This window comes from Chionomys nivalis, chromosome 8, assembly GCF_950005125.1.
Source record: "Chionomys nivalis chromosome 8, mChiNiv1.1, whole genome shotgun sequence".
Lineage (NCBI taxonomy): Eukaryota > Metazoa > Chordata > Mammalia > Rodentia > Cricetidae > Chionomys > Chionomys nivalis.
The window spans coordinates 29,103,635-29,129,664 of record NC_080093.1 but is presented as its reverse complement, the minus strand read 5'-3'; the positions used below and the strand labels follow the sequence as shown (position 1 = coordinate 29,129,664).

Below are 26,030 nucleotides of genomic sequence, written 5' to 3'. Positions count from 1 at the left end.
GTCCCCCACCCCCGTACCTCTAGCTGTTTAGTCCCAGAGAAAAATCACACAAAGATCTCTGTAAGTTATAAAGCTATTGGCCCATTAGCTCTAGCCTCTCATTGGCTAACTCTCACATCTTGATTAATCCATTTTTCTGATCTATGTTAGCCATGTGACTCAGTACCTTTTTTCAGTGGGACAGATCACATCCTGCTGCTTCGGTGATCTGGGCGGGAGCGGGAGGAATCAACTTCCTCCTTCCCAGAATTCTCCTGTTCTCATTACATCATTTCTACTTCCTGTCTGGTTTTCCCACCTATATTTCCTGTCTGGCCAATCAGCGTTTATTTATAACATGATTGACAGAATACAGACAACTCTCCCACACCAAAATGTTAAATATTGATTTCACAAAATTAAAAACTTGTATTCATTAAAATAGTCACACACACTCACTCACAGACACTCACACACAAAATTAATAATAGAGAGTCTGGGCAGATGACTCAGGACCTGAGCTTAACGCCACAGAGCCCTCCAAAAGGCAGGCACAGAGTGGCCTCTGACCCCTGTGGTGGGGAGACAGAGAAAGGGGACTCCCTGGGACTTGTTGGCAGTGAGCTTTCAGTGAGCTCTTAGTGCATTATGTGACCCTGTCTGAAAAAGAGAAGTACACACTCACAGGCACACACAATGAACACACACACACACCAATAAGGAAGAAAAGGCAAATGACCCAACACTGGGACAGAATTTACAAGTATGAAACCCAAAGTCAGGATCATGTGTTTTATTTGTATGTGTTGTGTGTTTGCAGATCAGTAAGAAAGACCTTAACGTAAATTTCATGTGTAGTATCAAAGAAGTAGATGTGGGCAGTAACTTACATTGAGAAGGTTCTCTTTAAATAGCAGACATTTCTTACTAGTTTCATAAATAGGACTCACATGATGCTGGTAGGATATATTTTGAATAACTTTCCTGGAAAGCAATTATTTAAGGTGTGCCAGGAGCCTTAAAAGAACTCACAGTTTTATGCAGTGATTTCATACATGGAGATCTGTCAAAATGTGCCTTTTAAAAAGAGACATGAATTGTGCAGGTGGTTTATGTCTATCATCCCAGTAGGAGAGGATTTCTATGAACCTACATAGTGAGTTTCAGGCCAGCCTGGGCTACAATGTGAAACCCTGTCTCCAAAGCAGAAAGAGAAGGAGGGAGCAGGAGAAGGGAGAGAGGAGAGAGGGAGGGAGGGAGCCCAATACCGCAAAACATTTAAAGCTGAAAGGTGATTTTAGCATATATATAAGAGAGAAGAAAGGTCAAATAAATCATAGTACATTCAGAGTTTGGAACGCGTAGATTTGAAACAACATTGCTGAGTCAGTCTCACACCAAGAGAGAAAGAGTAGACGTCAGAGCGGCCACGTGTGCTTGCAGAAACACACCCTCTAATAAACAGCTTATCTCTGGTGATTTTTCCTTCTCTACTTTCCACCTTCTGTGTCTCCAGTTCAGTGCTCAGAAACTTGTGTGTGGAGCGCCATCCTCTCGATTCTAAGGAAGATGGTTTGTAATTATAGCACGGATGCAATCTAACCAGGGAAGAAAATTATCAAAAAACTGACTTTGGCTGGTAGTCTTCAAGCACTTCTGTCCTCCCTTCCTCCCTTCCTCCCTCCCTTCTTTCCTTCTTTCCTTCCTTCTTTCATTTTTCATTTTGCTTTCTCCTTCTATGGTTGTTTAAGTAAGATAGGGTCTTCGCATATAATCCAGACTTCACAGCAATCTTCCCGCCGCTGGCTCCTGATATTGGAATTAGAGATGGGCAACACCTCCCCTGACCTTCTTTCTCTTTTTCTGCTCTTTTCTTGTTTTCTCTGGCAGTGTTAGGACTCGAACCCAAGATCCCACATGTCAAGTAAGTGCTCCACAGCTCAGATACATCTTGAGGCCCAGGCACATCTCTAAACTAAAAAGTTTGAAACTTCAATATTTAATTGCTGAACCAATCAAATAATAGAGGGAATTTTTACTTCTTTAAATTCTGTATTTGGCATGAGAGAATTAGCGCTTTGAAATGCCTCTGGCTTCTAGGTTTTCTCTTCCATCCTTTGTAGCCTATTAGAAAAGAACCCAACAAACTAAATGTCTTTTGGGTCACACAGCAGTACTTGTTTGTATTTTTCCACTGGGCTTAGGGGAGACTGATGACTTGGTACAAAGAGTGTGTGACTCAGCAGTTTGGAGGCTGGGGATACTAACTTGACTGAATTTGCTCCATGTTGAAAATGGGCTGCTCAAATCTACTTAAATATTCATGAAGTGTGTGCTTGCCAGAGCCCGGCACATCTACACATGCTCGCCCAAAATGCCAGCCCTCCCCATACTCACTTGGCCTGTGAGCGGTGACCTTCTTTGGGTCCTCGCTAGCCCAAAATAGCTTCTGCAGCTGCTGCATTTCTGCGATGTTCCCCAAAGGAAGGAGACCACAGTGGATGGTGGATGAGTAGCACCAGTCTCTCTCGGAGTGAGACATCAGAAACAACAGCAGGAGAATCACTTGGTAGCTTCCTGTGACTTACCCACCCGGTGCATCAGACTCTAAGGTAGGGGATGGGAGGAGGGCTCCTGCAGACTGATGTCTACTTAGACAAAAATGATCTTCCAGGACTGGACTACATGTCCAGCAGCGTGTAGAGGCCAATGATGCTGGAACCCAGGCCAAATGGCCCTCCTTGAGCTTCATGAACATCAGGCCTACTGTGCTGACTCCCTCCCTGCTCACCCTCCAAACCTGTAGACCGTGGAGCACCTTGCCACACATGTTGTGCAAAACAGAGTCACTTAAACTGCTTTCATGCCTTGCTATCCCACTAAGCTGCAGAATTTCTGAGAATTAATTACCTCGCCTACCCGTGCTGCCGTTTTTCCCACCTAAGAATTAAGGCTAATAGGATTTTCTAAGACCCTTGACCACATTCATAGTGAAAGTTCATTATGTCTGCTACTACTCTTCTGGGGCAGGAGTTGGACATCATGTGAGTGGCACTATGGAGATGGAAAGAGAATGCCTTTCAGATCCTCCCGTTAGTTATCCCTCTGCAGTTGGCTAGGTGGATGAAAAGGAACAGAAGGAGTCTGGAGAGAGGGCACAGCCCTTGTTGCTCTTCCAGAGGATCCAAGTTCTCTTCTTTGCACCCATATTGGGCAGCTCACAACTGCCTGTACCCCCAGATTCAAAGAATTGGACAACTTGTTCTGGCCTCCTCCAGTAGCAGGCATGAATATGGCATACAAATATGCGTGCAAGCAAAACATCCACACACATTTTAAAAAAATATTTAAAAGGGGAGTGGGGACAAAAAGCTTGACTACGTCTTTTGCCAGCAACCTAGTCTACACTTGTGGAAAGGCTATTTGTGATACAAAAAGCTGTGTGTGTAGTCTTACTGGTTTAGTGCCTGTTCATGTCCCTACAGGCTCACACCTCTTCAGGACCATCTTCTTGATATAAGCCTTAGGAAGATAAAATCTTGTTTTCTCCTCTCCTCTCAATGCTCAGTTCCTTTTGCTACATTAGCAATTGATAAGCAAAAATCCAGAAGCTCCAAGAATAAATTTTCAGTTTCTTCCATTAAAAAAATACTTATTAGCCGGGCGATGGTGGCGCACGCCTTTAATCCCAACACTCAAGAGGCAGAGGCAGGCGGGTCTCTATGAGTTCGAGACCAGCCTGGTCTACAAGAGCTAGTTCCAGGACAGGCTCCAAAACCACAGAGAAACCCTGTCTTGAAAAACCAAAAAAAAAAAAAAAAAATACTTATTCATAGTCAGATATGGTGACACACACATTCAATACCAGCTCTCGGGAAGCAAAGGCAGGTAGATCTCTAAGGTCGAGGCCGGCCTGGTCTACAGGGGTCAGGCTGTCTACAGGACAATTAGGGTTATACCAGGAAACGTCTTGAAAAAACAAACAAACAAAAAAAAAAACAACAACAAGCAAAACAAAACTTAATTCACAATATAATTCAGTCTCTTGAAGGACTGAAACATTGGTGCATGCTATTGAGGCGATGAGCCTAGAAAACATGCTAATGAAGGCAACCAAAGCCCATTGTCTTCATTCCCATGAAGCATCCACAGTAAGAAGAAGACGCACACCACAGTTGGGTACAGAGGCAGGTGGAGAGAACAGAACTGACTGTTTAACATTTATGACGGTTATTCAGAAGTGGAGAAAATGTTTTGGAACCTGATAGATGTGTCAGACTTGAAGAATAAGGGAATGTTCTAAATAGGTCACTTTTAATATGGTTAATTTTATGTGACAAAGATTTCACCTTCACAAAAACAAATTGGGATATCTAGCCCTTAATGTGGTGTCTCTGGGAGTAAAGGTACCTGCCACCAGACATGATAACCAAACTTTCTCAACACCCTCACAATACAAAGCCAGCGATGTTGCAGCTGTCAGCAGTGCTTATAATTGTGTCATTAATCCCACTGTGCAGCTGAGTTTCCTTTAACATGGCTCATCATATTTAAGTGTCTGTGCGCTGTGTGTGTGTGCATGTGCGTGTGTGCTTCCTGCCTTAGGAGGCCAGGAGACAGCATTGGATCCCCTAGAACTGGAGTTACAAACAGCCACCGTGATCTCCAGGTGGTGGCGCACGCCTTTAATCCCAGCACTCAGAGGCAGAGGCAGCCAGATCTCTGTGAGTTCGAGGTCAGCCTGGTCTCTACAAACAGCCGCCATGTGCATCTTGGGAAAAGCAGTGGTACCAGCGACCACTGAGCCATCTTTCCAGCCCCGGTTGATTCTTTAGGAGAAGCAAAGGCAATGACTCTCTTCATAGCCTAAAGCATTGTCATTTGTGTTTCATTGTGAGGCAGGAGCTCTCTGTGTAGCCCAGGTTAGCCTTGAACATCATTCTGCATGCTGGAATTCTAGGCAAATTGGAACACACAGCACAGTCTATAGCTTTAGAACCATTGTCTTCCCAGATCCCAGTCACACCTTAGCTGGGTGTCAGATGAATGGCTGAGGGGCTCCTGTGAGGAGACTCAGAGACTTAGAAGAGAAAGCCTGAGTGACAAAGAGACTTCTGTTTTTATTACCGTTCTAAATCGCAGTCCCATTAGCAAAGAATTTGTGACTTATTTAGGAGGTAGAACAGAGTGTTATCAGTTCCAAAGGGTACCCTACTCCCCACCACCGCACACACATGCTGACTAGATCCAAAATTGAGTCTAGGCTCAGCTTAAGTTGGACTATAGAAGGATTTCTTGTGGGTAGATAAAAGCCAGTATCCTCAGGAACCTGTGGCAAAAGCGACATGTGTCTCTCCATTGGTATGTACCTGTGGCACCTATTAAGGTCCATGCTGGCCTCTAGGCTTCTTCAACCCCTGTTCATCCATACTTGTTATATATCTCAAAGCCCACGCTAGCCTCCTGGCCCTTCTTACCTCCTCCTCTACCCTAACTTCCCAGGCTGCTCCCGTGCATGGGCTTCCTTCTCCCCAGCTACTCATCCTCTGTATAGCCCACATGATTTGTCCATGCCCCCACTTCCTCAGCCCTGGCCAGGTCCAGTCTCTCTCTTCCACAACAAAACCTTCTCCCTAATCATGGAACAGCCATGTTGGTGGTGTCTTTACTGCACCCTCTCTTACAAGCACGTACAAGCATTTCCTGGTTTGGATTTTTGAGGTAAGATAACTAAACAAGGCAACTTCAAGTTTCTGGGTGGGGAATGGGGTAAGGTGGGTGGGGGGCTGGGAAGACAAGGACTGAGGTGACCTGCAACCCCAAGACCCACCTAAGTGGGCAATAGCTGGTTATTGTTCTGTGAAATGCGGACTGATAGGCTCTGAATCTTCTGTTTTCCCAATAAATGGCTGCACTCGGATGTGTATGTGAAACTCTGGCTCTGTTAACGTTGGCACCTCATTTCAAAAGAGAAGATCTCTGTATGTGCCAAACATAACAGGATTACAAACTGGATCCCACTCACAGGCTACCAGTTTGCAGCCCCAGCATCTTCCCCTGCAAGTCCTGAAGGGCATACTGAAGACAAAATGGTTCTCTGCAGGAGAATCCGGTTATAGGCAGGATCTTAGCTCTAGTATTGGAGAGAAAGAGTTCTAGTATTGGTAAGATAGCCGTTCTCCCTCACACTCGGGTGTAGGTACGGGCGTAATCTTGACCAAGGCTGCCTTCCCTTGATTCCTAGAACCATACCGTCTAGTTTACACTGAGAGTGAGTGCTGTGAGCCTGGCACTTGTGCCAGTGTGCAGAGCTCTGGGCTTCTAGCAGCAGCAAATACTCTAGGACAATTTCTTTCGTCACCCATCCAGTTATCCATACACTGGGGCGCTATGTGAGGGATAGTGCTCGCGTGCACACACGCACGCGTGCGCACACACACACATACATGCACGCACGCACATGCACACACCTGTAGATGTTAGGCCAGGCCTGGGGCAAGTTGATGTGTTTATTTTTCTCCTGGGCCTCTGCGGAGGAAGGAAAGGAAGACTAACGTGCAGAGGCCTAGAATAAAGTGTGTATGTGATGGGGCAGCAAAGAAACCACCAAGATGGTTGTTCCATGATTAGGGGCAAGATTTTTATTGTCGGGGAGAGAGGTGAGGGGATAGAGAGAGAGAGAGGGAGAGAGAGAGAGAGAGAGAGAGAACATCCAGAGGCATTTGGAAGACTCCAGAGCAGAGTAAAAAGGAAGTTGAATGGACACGGCCCAAGCTAACCCTTGGGAACAGAGAGAAGTAGGAGAATAGCAGAGAACAACAAGAAAGAGAACAGGAGAGAACACAGGAGAGAGAACAGTTAGAGTAGCGAGGCAAAGGGGAAACCTTGCTGTTATAATGGACGGCTCTGGAACAGCGTGGGGGGTAGCATAGGGAGAAGAAGTGGACAAGCCAAGAAGGGCCAGGATGCTACAGTGGCGGGTCTTTGAAATGTATCAGAAGTGCATGTGAATAGATCTGAGGGAGCCTGGAAGCCAACGTGGGCTTTGATGTACAACCACAGATACCTGTCAGTGGAGAGCCTTATGTCCCTTCTGCCACGGATAAGGGAAATGACTCCATTTGGCAGGTGGGAACCCATTTCAAAAGCTCCTGAGGACTGCTGGTGTTTACCTAACTGCCAGCAATCCTCCTCTAGTCCAGTTGGAGGAGGGTCAAGGAGGTCTTTTCTGGGCATATGAATTTCCTAAGGTCTAGCAGGTAGCTGTGGAAACTAAGGAGCCTCTCTACCAGGGGCTAATGCTGCAGCTATGGGCTTTAATCTGAAGGGTAAACTGTAAATCATCACTGAGAGACTAACCACAACCAAAGCAGCATAGCTGCTCCCGCATCGAGGAGACATGCAATCAGGGCAGATGCCCCATCTTAGCAAACACTGACAGTCCCAAAGCTCCCCTCCGACAGCGTCCAGTGGGTCAGTGGCCCCAGGCTTCCTAGCACCAGATTCAGTCTCTCTGAGAAATCTACACTGTCCACCTCGAGAGGCCTGTTGAGAGGTCTCGGAATCTGCATGGAAACACGCTACTGGAGGAGACTTGGGCACACCTACAACCTGGCAGCCCTTTTTCCCCGTTTTGTTCATTTACAGGCGTATTTTTCAACTCTACCTGCCTTTCAAGAAACCATAACATATACGTAAATATATTTCCAGTGTCAACCCAGCTCTTCTTGAGATAGTATCTGCTACAAAGATAATCATCAACAGTACCATTTTCTTCCCGACTGGCCTACCATAAATTAGGACTGGTTTGCACATACCAACCAGGCTTCTGACTTTCCCCAGAGCCCAAGATATGTTCTGGTTCTGCTGGTGTCTTCGACAGGCTTCCTGCCAGCAAGAACAAGGGATGTCCTCCCTGCTGCTGTCCCTCCCTTGAGACAGTGCAGGGCCTTTGTCATTTAGATATGACCTGTAGCCTGTAGCTTGACATTTCTGTTCTTGACAAGCAATGTTTAGAGTTCTTTAGTTTTTGTGATCTCAAAACTATCTTTCAAAATCATTATTTTTCTACTTTTCATGTCCCTGACCTATAATTGGCCCTAAGAGAATCCAGCAATTACTTGTGCTCTTCAAAGGAATTTTCTTTTAAGCTTGAGGGTTAAGGAGGACGATAGAAGCAAGCAAGAAAATGAGAGAATATCTTATTTCAGTCATTTCTGTCTTCTCTCTCACACAACTAACCCTCGATGGATCAATTGACCCGATGGTTTCTTCAGGACTGTGCACTCCTCTCGACTTTCAGCTCTCCTCCCTCTCTTGGCTAAGGCAGTGTCCTCTGGTTTCTATTGGGGTCCTGTTGTTTCTGCCACAGGTCCTTTACATGGAGGGAAGGAAAATTTGGCCTGGCTCTCTTTGGTTTCCCCTTAGAGCAAACAACGGGGTCTGTTCTGATCTCTTTAAAAAGGAAATATATATATATATATATATATTTTTTTTTTTTTTTTTTTTTTTTTTTTGGTTTTTCGAGACAGGGTTTCTCTGTGGTTTTGGAGCCTGTCCTGGAACTAGCTCTTGTAGACCAGGCTGGTCTCGAACTCACAGAGATCCGCCTGCCTCTGCCTCCCGAGTGCTGGGATTAAAGGCGTGCGCCACCACAGCCCGGCAGGAAATATATTTTTTAAAGATTTGCTTATTTATCATGTGTGCATGATTGATGATGGTTGCGCGTGGGCCACAATGCAGCTGTGGCGGTTGTTATGCCCAAATCCGCAAAGTCCCTGTAAAAGCCAACAAGCAGACCGAGTCCCGTATGTAAAAGCAAAGAGGCTTTATTTTAATCAAGTTTGCAAACTCGATCTCTCTGCATGTCCAATGTATTAAAATAACCAGAGAGCCCAGAACTCAATTAGAATTGGGTTTTTATAGTAGTAAAGTAGTAGTAAAGGGTGAGGGGTTTCTGAGGTTCAGGATCCCTGATTGACTGACATTTGTCTATGGGTATCCTGGTGGGTGTATACTGGCAGGTAGTCCTATCTACAGCGGTTGGAATGTTAGGCATTTCCTTCAAATGCTTTGTTCTGGCTGGTGCTAGGTAATCTCAGTTTGTGGTTCGGTTCTTTTTGCAACCAGGTATCGCCTCAGGGTAAACTCCTGAAGACTCGGGCCTCTTGTTAAATTTATCAATGGCCAGAGTTTTACTCTGGCAGGTGATAATGGTTGGAAGTGAAGAACCTCCTTTGGGTGACCTGCCCATACTTAGGTTATCATGGCTGGCCCCCACAGTGGTCAGAGGAACAACTTGGGGGAATTGATTCTCTCCTCCTGGTTCTAGGGATCAGACTCAGACTGTCAAGCTGTGCAGCAAGAGCTTTTACCCACCAAGCCATCGCATCTCACTAGGCCTGAGTAGTTCTTCTGAAGCCATAGGTCTGCTGGTACCTAGGGGAAGTTCCAGAAGGAGGAAGGGAATCAAGCCCTCACAGTGTTTGTGCTGGGAAAGCCAGAAGGAGCCATGCTGAACTATGAAGCCAGCTTGAACAGGCAAATGTAGTCAGGTTGTGTCTGTTGATCCTGGTGGACACAGAACTCCTGTGAGGCTGAAAGTAGGTAAGAAAGATGCAGAAGATGATGTCTGTCTGTCTGTCTGTCTGTCTGTCTGTCTCTCTCTCTCTCTCTCTCTCTCTCTCTCAAGATGGAATCTTATGACATAGCCCAGGCTATCCTGGAAGTCACAAAATAGCCCAGTCTGGCCTCACACTCTCAATCCCGCCCTCCTTTGCATCCCTGGTGACATTTATACTTCGACTTTGCCATAGTTTTGTGAAACAGGGTACCAGAGTAGAAAGGTTGAGAGGTGAGACAAGGGACCAGAAAGCAGAAATGAGCAGCCTTTATCCGTGCCACCCTTAAGGATAGGTTGACAGTCTCATAGCAAAACAGGACTCCTCAGCAGCAGGGATCTGGGCTTAAATGTTTTCAGGATTCGCCTGAGAATTAGCTGGCGTGCATGTGTGCACATGGAGCTGGAGCAGTGTTCTGAGGCTCCCAAGGTGCTTTCAAACACAACCTGTAGTCATGGTGTACTGGTTCCCCTGTGTAACAGTGCAGAATCCACACCCCACCCCACCCACTCCGCGAGTAAGAACCTTGCGGAACTGCATTTCCCAGGGCCTGGGTGAGCCCCTGCTCCCGTGGGTGTGGAGGGAGGAGCTGAATTTATTCTGCTAGCCTTCAAAGTCAGCAGCAAGGTCCCTGGGACTTTGTCATCCTTTGCTCCAGTGGCGATCACTGCACTTGTTTGTGTTGATGGAAATTCTTCTGTTTTGGGAGGTATCACGTTTCACCTCTGCTCCTCTTGGGCAGAATACTGGTTCTTCCTGTTTGGCCTGGTGATGGAGGCTTTTTATGCAGGGAACTCCAACCAGACAGGGGCAGAGACAGACTGCAAGGACATAGTCCTCTTGAAGCAGGGCCCACCTGTCAGGGCTTCCCTCCAGAGTCGCGTCCCTGTCGCCCCCTCCCCCGACCCCTGTCCCCCGTCCCTGTCTGTGTCCCGTCCCGTCCCCCATCCCCCTGCACCCCGGCACCCACTTTGTAGGTACCCATCTAGCAGTTCTCAGCCACCAAGAAGCCCAGAAACCCAAGGGACAGACAGAAGGGACTCTGGGAGGTGGACTCAGCTCTCACATCTAAGACACACTTATTTTGTTTATTTTGCCTTAGACTTGTGTAGACAGGAGGTGCTGGGACCCAGGCCAGGGCTTTACAGGCGCAAGTAAGAACTCTTCCCGAGAGCTACGCCAGCCTGTTTTACCTGCTCTTAGAACTGGAACGATTCATAAAAATCTTCATTAAAACAGCCGTCTGAACTGTCACTATCTTCAAAGACCACAGATTTACAGCGCGTCTGACATTTCCTGATAATCGGGATTTTGTAAAAGCTGAGCTACCCTACGTACGGGAGGGCTCAGTGACGCTGGGATGCGGCTGACTGGGCACAGAGCCTAGGTGGACTTTATTTTAACTAACGCTCACCTCGCTGGACAGTGTGGAGTCAGGGAGTCTGCCCTGTCTACCTCCCACCTGGCTGTAGGTATCCTGGGATGACACACGTGCACTGCAGTGGCTTTCACAGGAGCTCTGGGGATCTGAACTCAGGACCTCATGTTGTACAGCAAGAAGTTTCCCCAGGAGCTTTCTCCCCAGTCCATGACCTCAGGAACTTTTAATAACCTTTAGTTACAGCCAACTTCATCTTGTCATCTTTCAGTCTTAACTGCCACAAGCCTTCTTGAGACCGTCCCCTAGTGTTGACCTTATCTCTATTTCCATTCCGGAGAAATCTTTTCTTGTAGAACAGAACTGTATTTTGCCATATTTTTTTAAAACTAGAAATGTGTTTCTGCATGTCCAACTTTTTCTCACACTTGCTGCTTCCTTTCTCGCTTATTTTATATAAATCCCTGGCATCATTTGCGTTTTTCCTCTGTCTTAAAAACAAGCAAGGGGGCTGGAGAGATGGCTCAGCGGTTAAGAGCATTGCCTGCTCTTCCAAAGGTCCTGAGTTCAATTCCCAGCAACCACATGGTGGCTCACAACCATCTGTAATGAGGTCTGGTGCCCTCTTCTGGCCTGCAGGCATACACACAGATAGAACATTGTATACATAATAAATAAATTTAAAAAAAACAAAAAAAAAAAACAAGCAAACACCCTCCCCCGCCCCAAATAAACACAGCTGACCACTTTTTGTTTTTTACAAGACAAACCTAGCTGGAAGATGCTATTAAAGTTTATTGATCATGTGACTCTAATATCTAACTTAAATTGCCAAGATTCATTCATTCATTCATTCAATCAATCATTCATTATTACTCTAGAACACTTGGCCAACTGTTTACATAAACAAACAAAACTTGAACTCCTGGACCAAGTTAACTTTCTGTTTTTAAGGTCGCAGTTACGATGATTGTATTCTATCCACTCAGATGAACACATAGGGACTGAATGGGAGTTAGCCATCTCGTAGAGAAAGCACTCTACGAGTGCTCGTGGGAAATGCATCCTTCCACTGAGCCTCATCAAACACCCCTGAATGATTGGGCCACCCCCCAGCCTTCACTCTGCAGCCTGGAAGCCAAGTGTAATGTGATTTGCCTGACTCCAGAATTTCCTTGGCTGGCAGAAACCAAGTTTCACAGTCACTCGTCTTCCTTGGTTGGAACACAGTAAACGTACATTTGCTTCTCTTAGGTATGCTATGAATTTCCTTCCCATGGTTCTGAAGTGATGCACGGGAAACCCAAAAATGAAAACCACATCGTGGTCACGACGTATGGGAGGCGAGTGACCACAGGGGCATCTTTAAGCTCTCCTCAGGATCCAGTGCTCATCACACCAAAGGAGTGCCTCAGAAGCAAAAGAACGCACCATTTGAGGTCTGGTGATTCCGCTTTAATCCAGTATTGACTAATTTAATCCAGTGCATTGGCCTTATCCCATGGCAATATGGGCAACCAGGAAATATTACATGAGCATAAATCGCTCCTGCCCCCTTCAGGAAAGGACAGGCCGTGCAGAAGCGCACTCCATGATGGGAGCTCTGAGTAAGAAGGAACAGGGAACAGCATGGTCTCAACTCAAGGAACAGAAATTCATGGTTTGCCACATGAAGACAAACCAGGAAGAAAAGGCGGATGCCACCAGGATCTATCCCACCCCCTGCTCCCGGGTCTCTGTGAAGTAACTTTGGCTCCCTGGGCCTTGCCGTCTCTGTCAAAATAATCCAGATGAGGCACAGAAGAGAGGTGGAGGGGATCACAGAATGAAGTGGGCATTCTCAAGGACGAGAAGGGACAGCTGTTAAAGGGACCATTAATGGCACATTCTAGGCCAGCCTTGACACTGTCAAACAAACAGCTTTTCCCCGAGGGTCTCTGTGCCCTGCCAGCCATTGCCAGGCCTGCTTGGGTAGACTTACGCAAGAAGTTGATAGGATATCTCTGTTGTTTATCAGAAAGCCTCCGGCTCTGTAATACTCTTATAAAAGGCTTAGCTTCCTAGTGCTAGTGCTGGCCAGGTTTAGGGAGCTATTTCTGGCTATGAGTTCAATATTGCACATGTCCTCTTGTGGCCAAAGGTATGAGTTAAGTCCTCAGACCACTAATTAGCCATTCGGCACCAGCCTTTAAGTTTTACACCTGCTGATTATGAGGGAGGGGTCCACTTTCTGCAGACGTCTAACTAGCTACCTAAGACCTTGGTGTGGAAATTATATTGGATCCCCCAGGGTAGGGTACCTGAGAGTTCTTATAAGAGAAGCAAGAGGCAGGAGAGAGAGGGATGGAAGCAGAAGCTAGGTGACTTGGGACACAGCCAGCCAGCTATGGGGGACCCAGTCAGCCAGTTATGGAGGACGCAGACAGCCAGTTATGGGGTGTAGAAAGAAAGGCTCGTCGGTGGTTTTTATCAGTGATTCATTTATTGCTGTTCATGTTTCCGATTTCCATGTGATTATGGGGAATTGTAAGCTGTTTTGTTTTTATGTTTAGAGCTGAACTCTTAACCACTGAGCTAAATGACCTTTTTCTGCCTCCACCCCACCCCTCAAATGCCTGTTAGGATTTGGAAGTTGTTGGTAGCTGAGTTCTACCAGACAGTTTGCGATCTAAGCCTGTGAGAGAGTGAACGGACATTAGACTAAAACGGACATAGACTAAAAGCAGGGCCTGGGGAGAGGAACTGATCCAGCCGAGGAACACAACACACTGAGTTCCAGGTCAGCAATAATGCCAAGCCCCCGCTCAGCCCTTGACCCAGTCCTTACTCTGTCCATATCGCCTATCTCAATAAGGTTTTGTGTGCACTAACCACGGACATTTTACATAAACAAGGTCATGGTTTGGTTGCTATTTGCAAGGTGATATTTCCAGCTAACCACGGTGCACATGCCTGTAATTCTAGCACTTGGGAGGTAGAAGCAGGAGGATCAAAAGTTCAAGGTCATTCTCAGCCATGAGTTTGAGGTCAGCCTGAAGTCAGGCCTTGTCTTTAAAAATAAGTCTATTACTAAGGGATACCCAGGTTTCAATAGACTGTTGTTCTTAGTTAATAAAACTCATGCTTTGGGATGGAGGAGGGGCATACAAGCTCCCACCCCCTCGCTGAGGAGCTCTTGGCAATCGATGGCTGCCAGGAGAGGCAGAGCTGATTTTCTGTACCAGTGTGTCTCTGCTAGGTTGCCCATCCTGAAATGGATGGCCCCACGCCTCTGCACACATGGACAGTACCAGGTGGACTCAGTGGGCTCTAAAATTTTTAGAAAGTTAGAATAAGACATGATGTAGGGAAGGATACACAAGGGGGGAATCTGGGAGGAGTTAGAAAGAATTGGGGGGGGGATGATTGAAATACATTATATGCATAAATGAAGTTCTCAAAGAGTAAATTAAAATAGCATATTAAAAATTAATCCCATAGTGTTACAACAGGTTTACTTGAGAACCACGTATATTATAAAAGATAAGTCAGTCTGCTGACGTTTGACACCTTGGGTTGCTACAGAAGTTTTTAATGCTAGTTTAAGTATCTTCTAGCCAAATCATGTGTAAACCCACCCACATTCTGACACACGATAGCAGAAAACAGGCCAAAGAATGTCCTGTGCACTAAGATCAAATACATCACTGTGCTCATCAAGACAATGTGAACAAAATGAACCCAGGATTTCAGGATATTAATGAGGACACATGGGTTTCAGTCCTTCCCCTCACACCTTAGTAAAACTTCATACTTAGTGGCCGCGAATGTACTTAATCCTTTTCAGTCTGCTTTTCCCAAATGAGTCATTTCTGGTCTACCACGCGTCCCGTTGATCAACGAGCTGGAAACGCAACAATGAATGGGATCCAGCCCCTGACCTGTGGTTCTCTAATCGAAAATCTATGAGTCATCTTGAGATGTTCGTACAGCTAATCATTTCTCTAATCATTTCTCCAATGAAGAAAGCAAACCACAGTGCTCGAGAGCCTGGATCAGGCTGCCGGGGGCAGGGCAGATTGGAATCCAGATCTTCCCTCTGTAAACTCAGTGGATCATTGTGAATCCACCGCGTGGAAAGGTCCTGGAGCTCTTGTTTGTAACACAGAATCCCTAAGCCTGAGATGCGGGGCGGGGAGAGTGCGCATTGACCAGGTGACCGATCCAAGGTCAAAGGTGACCTTCCTAGGAACCTGGCCGTCAGTACTTTTCTATCCCCACTGTACCTAAGACTAACAGGAGCCCTGCACTAATGGTCTACGTTCTGTTAATCCGAGTGGCGCCTAGGTAATCATAATTCTGTAATGTTTCTCAAGTTATCTAAAGGGCCATCATAATTGGAAACGCCCTTTAGAAAACAGGTCCTACAGCTCAGAGGCAGGGTGATCTCAACACTGTGTCTGTACCCTTGCCGTGGACTATGTGAGGACGCTAGAGTTTGGGTTCCTGGAAACCCCAGAGCTATGGAACATCAAATCCATCCACACACCGGTGAGGAGGAAGTGGCAAAGCCAGAGTGGGGAGACCTTGGCTAAGCTGTCCCCTCTTGCTGGTCCCCCAGGACATGCATCAGACATGTCAAGCAAAGTCTCTGGGGTGTTTCTAATTTGTGCACAGAATAAATCTTATGATTGGTTTGTTCCCTTCCTTGTTCCTTCTGCTCCAAAGCTCAAGGCCAGCTCCGAGCTTGACGTCAGTAATTACATAGCACTTTATGAACTGTGTTTTGATGATCTTACCACCGACTCATCTTTCCTCGTCCACTCACCTTCTGCGTTTCTATTAGCCTGCTTTCTTCCCCCAAACAAATGTTTATCAATCTCTCCTATCCTTTTATAAATTAATAAATTAGCCGGGCGGTGGTGGCGCACGCCTTTAATCCCAGCACTCGGGAGCCAGAGGCAGGTGGATCTCTGTGAGTTCGAGACCAGCCTGGTCTACAAGAGCTAGTTCCAGGACAGGCTCCAAAGCCACAGAGAAACCCTGTCTCGAAAAACCAAAAAAAAAAAAAAAAAAAAAAAAAATTAATAAATTACATTATCTGAAGACATATCAAAACATTTCCTCCCTCTCAAGTCAGAGAATGAAAAAACAAAACAGAACAAAACAGAAATGACACCAGCAATTCCAGCAGTAGGGAGGCTGCTCTTCAGGAGAACCCTGAGTTCAAGGACAGGTTGGGAGAGAGGCCCTGTCTCACACAAGCGAAAGTTAAAGATGATGAAGATGAGGAGGGGACAAGGAAGAGAGGGAAGCAAGACTGAGAAGACGTAGACTCCAGAAACAGTCCACGAAAGCAGAAGGCTCCCATCTCAACCAGTCATTCCACACACGTTTAAAGAACCCTCCACAGCCAAGGCCTGGCCGTGGACTGAGACAGTTACTAGCATTCGGGAGGAAAAGGTGACAAATTCAACCCAGTTCTGACTACACAGTAAGTTTGAGGCCATTCCCACCCCAATCAAAGAAAACAGAGCTTCTTCAGAAGCATGAGATGTCTTTAACAACAGAGCAGAGTTGCTGACTAACTAGGAAATAGATAACTAGGAAATAATTTGTTAATGAGCTACTCTAGGAGCCGGGCGGTGGTGGCGCACGCCTTTAATCCCAGCACTTGGGAGGCAGAGGCAGGCGGATCTCTGTGAGTTCGAGACCAGCCTGGTCTACAAGAGCTAGTTCCAGGACAGGCTCCAAAACCACAGAGAAACCCTGTCTCGAAAAAACCAAAAAAAAAAAAAAAAAAAAAAAAAAAAAAAAATGAGCTACTCTAGGGCGAGTCGTTAATACTGCTTTGTGATCAATTTTAGATCAAATGTTGCTACTTCATCTGACTTTTCTTTCTTTTTTTTTGTTTTTGTTTTTCTGTTTGTTTTGAGACAGGGTTTCACTGGGTATATCTTTGGCTGTCCTGGAACTAGCTCTGTAGACCAGGCTGGCCTCCAGCTCACAGAGATCCACTTACCCCTGCCTCCCAGGTGCTAGGATTAAAGGACATTAAGTTTATAAGCCGCCCTTTGGATGTGTTTCCAGCATGGGTAAGCGGCAGGTTTTCCTATGCTCCAACACTGTAGTCAGGAAGAAGCTAGTCAAAGAAGAGTGTTTGAAATTAATAGCTGGCAAATCTTGGGGCTTTGTTTTTCATCGTTTTATTTTTAGAGATGGTCATGGAGGGTGCAGCCAACAGGTGTGTGGAGGTTGGACAAGCGACAACAGACAGTAGCCAAGTCAGTTCTCTCCACCTTTCGCTGGCTCCAGGGATAGAACCCATGCTTGCTGGGGCAGGCACCTTTACAGTTAGCCGCCTCACTGGCCGCCCTTTGTTTTTTTAACCTCGTATTATGTGTGCCTCGTTAAGCTATCTCAGATCTGCTTTTTGAAACAAGAAAGCTAAGAAAGGCTTTGGAGGAGCAACAGAGGGATTGTGTTCACCACCCCGGGGCGGAGTTTTGTAACCCAAAGAGAAATCCTTCCCTCTTTCAGAGCGTAGGAAAAGGGAAACTCTTCTTAATTTAGTTGTTTAGTGGCTGGGGGAGGTCGGGCTCTATTAAGCTGACAAAAGTTATATGACAGGAGAGAAGGCCTCCCCTTTATCAGTGTTAATGCTTTTATCCACAAGGGGCTTCCCAGAAATGTGAAAGCTGGCCTCGAGAGGTGGGACATTGTAGGACAGAGGCGAGAAACACATGGGGAAAGAATTGTTTGAGGTTGTTTGTGCAAACGTATCCAAAGACCAACTCTCCAGCTCTGGGCCTTGGGCAATCATTCGGGCACAGGAGGTGCAGGGACATTTATATCCTGCTTTAGGAGAAGGGAAGAAGGCAAAGCGAGCTTCCAGGACTTACTCTTTTCTTAAGTGCTTCCATCTCAGAATTATCAGCATGTGGACACAAAATGTCATTATGCTAGATTCTCCAGGAAGGTGTTTTCACCTGGAAAGTTTATGTAAACAGATCCCAGGGCCTTGTCCCTAGAGAGTTGGCAGATGTTGAATGCCCAGCAATGTGTACTCCTAATAACCCCCCAATCTACTTCAAGAAGAAGATGGGCACTGAAGAGGCTCCTTATGGAGTTTGTAAGCCATTTGGACAAGAAACTGCTCTTGCCTGGACTGCTTGATGCTATGCTGTATGAACTGGACATGCAGGACTCACAGAGAGAGGACTGCTGAACTTGCCTAAAGGTGAGATGATGCTTCAGGGTTCCTGCTTCATGAAAGAGTCTGCTAAGGCATTCTTCAGGACACAGAAAAATGTGACTGACAAACTGCCAACATAGGCAGAACTGTCTTTGAAATTTCCTGCTTTGTGGAAAAGTCTGCTGGATACTATGGGCCTGTAGGCTGAAGATGGATGTCCCAATGGTACAGAAGAACTTTGGGTGACTGTCCAGGAAGCTAGATATCTCTGTCAATTCTAGAGTTTTGGAAGTTGCTTACAATGCACTTCCTGTTTATTCTTTCTGGAGTCTTTGATGGAGTTGAATAGATAGTTACAGTTTTTCTTAGTTATGATAAAAGAGAAAGTATATATAAATATTGTAACTGTAATTCTTGCTTGATAACTATTTTGTGATATGTAATTACTATGTTAAAGTTAAAACCTTTCTTTTTAAACAGAAAAGGGGAGGCGATGTGGAATTCCCTTCTATATGCTGCAAATACCATTGGTTAATAAGGGAACTGTCTTGGGCCTCTGATAGGAAAGAATAGAAGTAGGGAAAACTATAGTGAATACTGAGAGAAAGAAGGCAGAGTCAGGAGACACCATGTAGCCCCGCTGGAGACGGACAATGGGGATGGAACTTCACCTGGTAAGCCACAGCCATGTGGTGATACATAGATTAATAGAGATGGGCTAACTTAGGATGTAAGACCTAGCCAATAAGAAGCTAGAGCCAATAGGCCAAGCAGTGATTTAATTAATACAGTTTCTGTGTGGCTATTTCGGGTCAGAGCATCCGGGAACAAACAGGCAGCCTCCAACAACATGGGTGGTAGCTGGATTGGTCAACCTGCCAGCTTTCTCTCATTGACACCACGAGGACGAGGTCTCCAGCACTGCCCTGGCCAGCTCACCCACTGCAGCAAGAAACAGGGCCAGTTCTGCTCTCATGCACCTGGGACTGGCTTACCTGCACCAACGCCACCAGGGCCAGCTCTCCTGCCTGCTGCAGGCAACAAGGGCTGGGGGGGGGGGCATCTTTCCTTCATTCATGCCACCACATGGCAGATGGGGGAGGGTCAGCCCTCTTGCTCTGCACCCCCAAGAGGATCAGCCTTACTGTGTGGCCCAGGCGAGGTGCCCATTCCCTGGAGTGCTGCGGCTGGTGAGGGGCAAGGCCAGCTCTCACCTCCATGACTTCAGGACCAGCTTTCCCACCCGCTACAGGCCATGAGGGGTGGGAGATGGGGAGGGCAGCTCTTCTCGCTCACTCCACCATACGGCAGATGGGGAGTGATGTCCATCCTTCGGCCATTGAGACATGATGCTGTCATCTCTGTAGTTCACAGTAAAGAACTTTGCAATTGAGCTATTTTTAAAACATCACATAGGGGCTGGCTGGATGACTCAGTGGATAAGGAAATACCCAGTCTGATGACCTTGGTTGGATCCCCAGACCCCACATGTTCGAAGGAGAGAACTGAATTGTACAAGTTGCCCTTCAACATGTGCCAGGGTACACACATGCCCTCCCTTTCCAAGTAAATGTTTTTAAAACTTGCCAAGCAAAGAACACCTCACAATATTCTGAATAAGTTTTCAGTTGTAAGTGTGGGCTGCCTCCATAAAAATCCTGGGTTGTGTGGACCTGTTAGGAGCCTGACTGGGCATTAAATGCAGTCAATGCTCACCACTCAAAGAAGTTACAAAGCCATTGCAAGCACTGAGTTACCCAACACTGGGCCATTGTTCCTAAAGTACATACAGGGCTACCATGACCCCAGCATGAAAAGTGAGTAAGCTAAGGTCAGTGAGAATGTCCCGGAGGCAGAAGATTGTGGCGCAAAGGGCTCTGAGTCTGATAAGTGTCACAGAGAGGGTGAGCGCTATTGGGGTTCACCTAATAAGAGCACATGGAGCCGGCACTCATAAGGACTCTTAGGACTTGCAGAAGAGAACCAGTCAGGATACTCTAGAACTGTTGGCATCCAGGTTACTTCTTTAGGAAAGGTAGGACTCCTCTCGTCCTGCTCCGGCCTCAGTACAGGACGCACAGAGCCGGCAAACATTCCCAGTGCTCCTTCTGTGAGCCCGCATCCACTGTACGCCAGAGAGGCCTACCTGTTCCTCTGGGGTGATGTGGGAGTGTCTTTATCTATCTGTTGTTTTTATTGGTTAATAAAGAAAACTGCTTGGCCTGATAGGGCAGAAATTAGGTAGGCGGAGTAAACAGAACAGAATGCTGGGAGAAAGAAGCCGAGTCAGGCAGTCGCCATGATTCTCCCACTCCAGACAGACGCAGGTTAAGATCTTTCCTGGTAAGCCAGCTCGTGGTGCTACACAGAATATTAGAAATGGGTTAGATCAATATGTAAGAGCTAGCCAATAAGAGGCTGGAACTAATGGGTCAGGCAGTGTTTAAAAGAGTACAGTTTCTGTGTAATTATTTCGGGTAAAGCTAGCCAGGTGGCAGGACGCAGCCCGCTGCTATCACTACACTGGGGTGTATGTCCGGGTTGTCTGGAAAGGTGCCCTCAAAAGCAAAGGGGGTAAATCTGTGGGAGAAGTCTGAAGGATGAGGGAGGCCCCCCATTCACATTGCGCAAAACGGCCATCTTTGGCCTCCTGATGGTCCTACATCAAAACAGTGTTTACTATCAACCCATACTCTCTCCTGCTTGGCACAAAGTGAGGATGCTCAGGGGACCTGAAAGGATGGATAAATGGATGAGAAATTCACTTCCTACCGTTGTGAAGCTGGGCAGGGTCAAGTTGCTGAGTTTGCTAAACCCTTCCTATGTGCCCAGCTTGGCACTGGTCCTTATAAACTTGAAGTCATGTTACACCTCCAGGAACCCTGATGGGTGGGTGTTGACTGTCCTGCCCTGTAAGTGAGACTGTGGGACCTACAGAAGCCTAGGAACCCACTGCAAACTCATGTAGATTGAGCAAGAGGCCTAACCGAACTGTAGCCCTTACCCGGGTGTCTCTGCCTCCAGGCTGTGTTTCCTTCTTCCCCTTCTCTCTCATTGTGCTTTCTCTTCTCCTCTTTTCTTCCTTATTTGTAAGAAGAAAACCCTTTTTTAAATGTTACTGCATTCACTTTTCATTTTTATTTATTTATTTTAGTTGAACGGGGGACAGGGTACGTCATAGCCCCGGTCGTCATACTACCACTGAGTTCTAGGGACTGAACTATGGCTCTCACGTTTGTATAGCAAGCACCTTTACCTGTTGTGCCATCTCACTGGTCCAACAAAAGTCCTTGTGAGGCAAGATCCTAGCTGGAGGCAGAGGCAAGAGGACAATAGTGAGTGTGAGGCCAGCATGGTTCACAAGCCAGGACTGTTTCAAAAAGCAAACCAAACAAACCCACAGAACTCCCAAACCCAGCCCAGATTGTATCTGTCTTAAGCATGCCTTAGCAGAACTCCCTTGCAGGCAGAGGTGGGCCTTTGGGCTTTTTGTGAGTGATGGGGCTCTCACTGCTCTCCCAGGAGAGCCTTGTTCTGCTCAATCTCCCAACACTTCCTCATTCTTCTCTGTCCCATAATAACTGTATGGGATGGTTCTATGAAACACAGTTTCTGTTTCAGACGTGGGTTAACACCGGTTCAGTGGAATTTAACGACACCCAAAAACTCTGCAACCTTTCCTGGAAACAAGAAAGAGTTTCTTGACTCCCGCCTCTTTCTCCTGGCCTGGAGGTGGTGAACGATTACATCTTTTGCTGAGAAGATTCCACAGCTGAAGCCAGGTTCTGTGGCAAAGGCCCCTGATCAGATAGCGATGCCTGCCGTGAGTCAGAAAAGATATAATTAGGGTACCAGGTGCTCGGTGCCTACTGCCCCAACTGACTGTAACTTTTCCAAAGCTTTACGTTATTTCTTACCTTAAGAAACACTGTGTTAATTTCGCATGAGCGTGGCCTGGCTCCGGGTTAATGGTCCGTGCAGAGAGGCACTAGGAGTCACTGTGTTAGCTACTATCCACTGGACACAGGACCAGGCTACACGGCTACATTTACAGCCATTCCAGTTGACTCTCAACAAGCACTCAGAGTCAAGCAAACGTAAGCATGGCCTTGGATACACGTTGGGAAAACATACCTCCTTTGCGCATGGGTGCTGATATCAGAATTTTAAAGATCCTAGTCAAGGTTTCTTAGATGTCCAATCATCTCAAAGACGTTTATAAAGAGGAACTTGGAGGTGGGGTAAATTTTAGGCATTGATTTTACTGTCAGCGGAAACAATGCTGACATGAGTTCTGGTCCGTTCATTTTTCAAGTTCTATTTATTAATTTGTGTGTGCGTGGGGGGAGGGGGGTGCAGGCACCAGTGCGCATGTGGCAGTCAGAGGACAACTTGAGGAAATGGGTTTTCTCCTTCTGCCCTGGGGTCCGAAGGCTCAAACTCAGGTGGCCAGACCTGGGGGCAAGTGGCTTTAAACACTCAGTCACTTCACCAGCTCTGTTTCATCCACTTTAATATTTAACACTTGACCGGCGGAGGCACTAACTCGACATGAGTGAATGGGAGACTAAGGAGCTGAGCTCAGTGTGCGGACGAGGCCGTCAGTGAAGTTCTACAGATGCCACAGATCACCCCTCCAGAGGCCGTAAGTCACAAGCACCCACCCCTCCCCACCCCCATGACACCCCACCCTGCCCAGTTTTTCTTAACTTACAAAAAGCCGATTCTGAGTTTGTGCCTTCAACACTTTCACAACCATTTCCTGCCCAGTAAGAAAGCACAGCCCGTCCTGTAACAGGTACCCTTAGGACATAAGGGGCCACAGTAGGCGCTAATGACCGCCTCTTCATTTTAGACAATATCATCAGGACTTTAGGTCTTACGACACGAACCCTGGGAGTCTGCCTGGCCGGGGTGCTTTCCCAACCTTTTTGGTATAAACAATCCTATTACCGAGGTGGCCTAGCTTTGTTAGAGGCTGTATCGTAGAAAAGCCTTCGACAGCATGTCAAACAGTGGACCATTCTGAGTGCCTCAAAGCACTGTCCCCAAAAGAAGAAAAAGAAACTATTTCTTTTTTCTTTTTCTTTTTTTTTTTTTTGGTTTTTCGAGACAGGGTTTCTCTGTGGCTTTGGAGCCTGTCCTGGAACTAGCTCTGTAGACCAGGCTGGTCTCGAACTCACAGAGATCCGCCTGCCTCTGCCTCCCAAGTGCTGGGATTAAAGGCGTGCGCCACCACCACCCGGCAAGAAACTATTTCTTTTGTTGAATTAGCAGCCACTGTTTATTAAATGATTAGAGTTTAATAATGCCATAATAGATATCTTAAACATTAACAGTTTAAACTCCTTTGATCCGCAATTTTGAGAGAGAGAGAGACAGAGACACAGAGAGAGAGAGACAGACAGACAGACAGAGAGAAGGTCTGACTTTGTAGCCCTGACTGGCCTAGGACCCACTGTATAGAGCAGGCTGGCTTCAAACTCACAACGATCCTCCTGCCTCTGCTCCTGAGGGCTGAGATTAAAGGTTGCAACACCTTGTCCATCTAGTTCACATTTTTTAAAAAAATGTTCTTTTTTTGGGTTTTGTTTGTTTTTGAGACAGGGTTTCTCTGTGTAGCTCTGGCTGTCCTGGAATTCACTCTGTAGACCAGGCTGGTCTCAGACTCACTGAGATCTGCCTGCCTCTGCTTCCGAAGTGCTGGGATTAAAGGAGTGTGCCACAACTGCCCAACCCCCCCCCCAAAAAAAAAACCTCTTAAGCCTTCTAAGATGACACATGGCAACTGCTGTTGTATGTGCACATAGGTTTATGAAGAGGCAGTTACTCATACCTATGAGCAAGCAGCCACACACTGACCAAAGACAAGGTGTTCTTTGTGTTTTGGTCATCCATGGTCATATATGGGACACCAACTCTGTCCAGTGAGGAGGCAAGGGTGATGGCTGCAAGGGTGATGGCTGCAAGGCAGGCCAAGCTGTCAAGTGAGATGATCAGAGAACCGCTGTGCCCGAGACAGTAAGGGCAAGGGGTCAGGGGTCAGTGTCGCTGAGAGGAAGCTCTCAAATCAAAACAAGGCCAGTTTGAAGGGCTCTGAACACAAACACACACACGGGGGGGGGGGGGAGGAGAGGGAGAGAGAGGGAGAGAGAGGGAGAGAGAGGGAGAGAGAGGGAGAGAGATGGAGAGAGGGAGGGAGGAGAGAGAGGGAGAGAGGGGGAGAGAGAGAGAGAGGAGAGAGAGAGAGGGGAGAGAGAGAGAGAGAGAGAGAGAGAGAGAGAGAGAGAGAGAGAGAGAGAGAGAGAGAGAGAGAGAGAGAGAGAGATTTGAGATTCTCACAGCCGCCTGGGACCTTCAAATGAACGGGTTTCGGTGGAGCGCTGGGAACAAACCTCACTAAAGCTAGGTTCAAATAGGGCTCTGCTCTTTGCCTCTGGCAAGTGCTGTTACTGCGTCGGTTGTGCCTTCTGGCACCTTCAGCTGGGGACACATCTGCTCCCAGGATGTAAGTAAGCAGCTTGGCCCATAACCTGCTTTCTCTTGCCTCAGGGAAGTTATTGCTCCTCGCCCTGAGGCCTTGTCTCATCACATTCTCGACGTCCTCACCCTGTTTTAGGTCAGGGAATCTTCGGTACTGTAGGGGAGGGTTGGTTGCTATGGTTTGAATGAGTCTTCCACTCACGTAGAGCCCCACCATGGTGCCACGTGCCTCCGCTCAAAGCTCCTCAAGAAGCTAAAGTAGAAGGGTCACCTGGAAACAGGAGCTGAAAGCCAGACCGGGCTACACAGGGAGACTCAACCATAGACAAACAAACGTCGTGTTGAAACACAAGCATTGTGACATCGTTGAAAGCTTTTTAAAGAGATAATCAGGAGACGTTCTCACGCAGAGTCGCCGCGGTTTCCTGCTTCCACATCGCTTGAACAGAACCCGTTGCTCCACCCCTCCGACCCCAGCCAGCTGCTCCAAGCCAGAACCCTCTGCCACCTCCACTGCTCCAGCGTCACCACCACGCCTTGCCCAGCCGCTGCCATGACCACCGCGTCTCCCTCTCAAATGCGCCAGAACTACCACCAGGACTCGGAGGCTGCCATCAACCGCCAGATCAACCTGGAACTATACGCCTCCTACGTCTACCTGTCTATGTCTTGCTACTTCGACCGGGATGCTGTGGCTCTGAGGAACTTTGCCAAATATTTTCTCCACCAATCTCATGAGAAGCGAGAACACGCTGAGAAACTGATGAAGCTGCAGAATGAACGAGGCGGCCGAATCTTCCTGCAGGATATCAAGAAACCAGACCGTAATGACTGGGAGAACGGGCTGAATGCAATGGAGTGCTCACTGCACCTGGAAAAGAGTGCGAATCAGTCACTACTGCAACTGCACAAACTGGCTACTGACAAAAATGACCTCCACTTGTGTGACTTCATTGAGACGCATTATCTGAGTGAGCAGGTAAAATCCATCAAGGAACTGGGTGACCACGTGACCAACTTGCGCAAGATGGGAGCCCCTGAAGCTGGCATGGCAGAATATCTGTTTGACAAGCACACCCTGGGACTCAGTAATCAGTGCTAAGCTGACTTCCCCAAAGCCACAGGTGACTTTACTGGTCACTGAGGCAGTGCGTGCGTGTCGGTCTGCCTTTATCTTTTCTATAAGTCGCACCAAAACATCCACTTAAGTTCTTTAATTTGTATCATTTCTTCAAATAAAAAATTTTGGTACCCCCCCCCCAAAAAAAGTTTGTTTTTTTTTGTTTTGCTAGGAGGGAATTTGTGAGTTGATCAGGAGGGAGTTTGGTGCTCTGAATCTTTGCTGCTGTTCTGTCTTCCAGATTTTCTACCATGTAACGAGTCAGCAAGAGGCCAT

The 26,030-nt window shown here is 47.0% G+C and overlaps 1 pseudogene; it reads left to right on the top strand.

The window, feature by feature from the left end:
• The window catches only part of LOC130879284 (ferritin heavy chain-like), a 31,633-nt pseudogene extending 5,803 nt beyond the window's left edge, over positions 1 to 25,830 (top strand).
• The last annotated feature ends 200 nt before the right edge of the window (positions 25,831 to 26,030 follow it).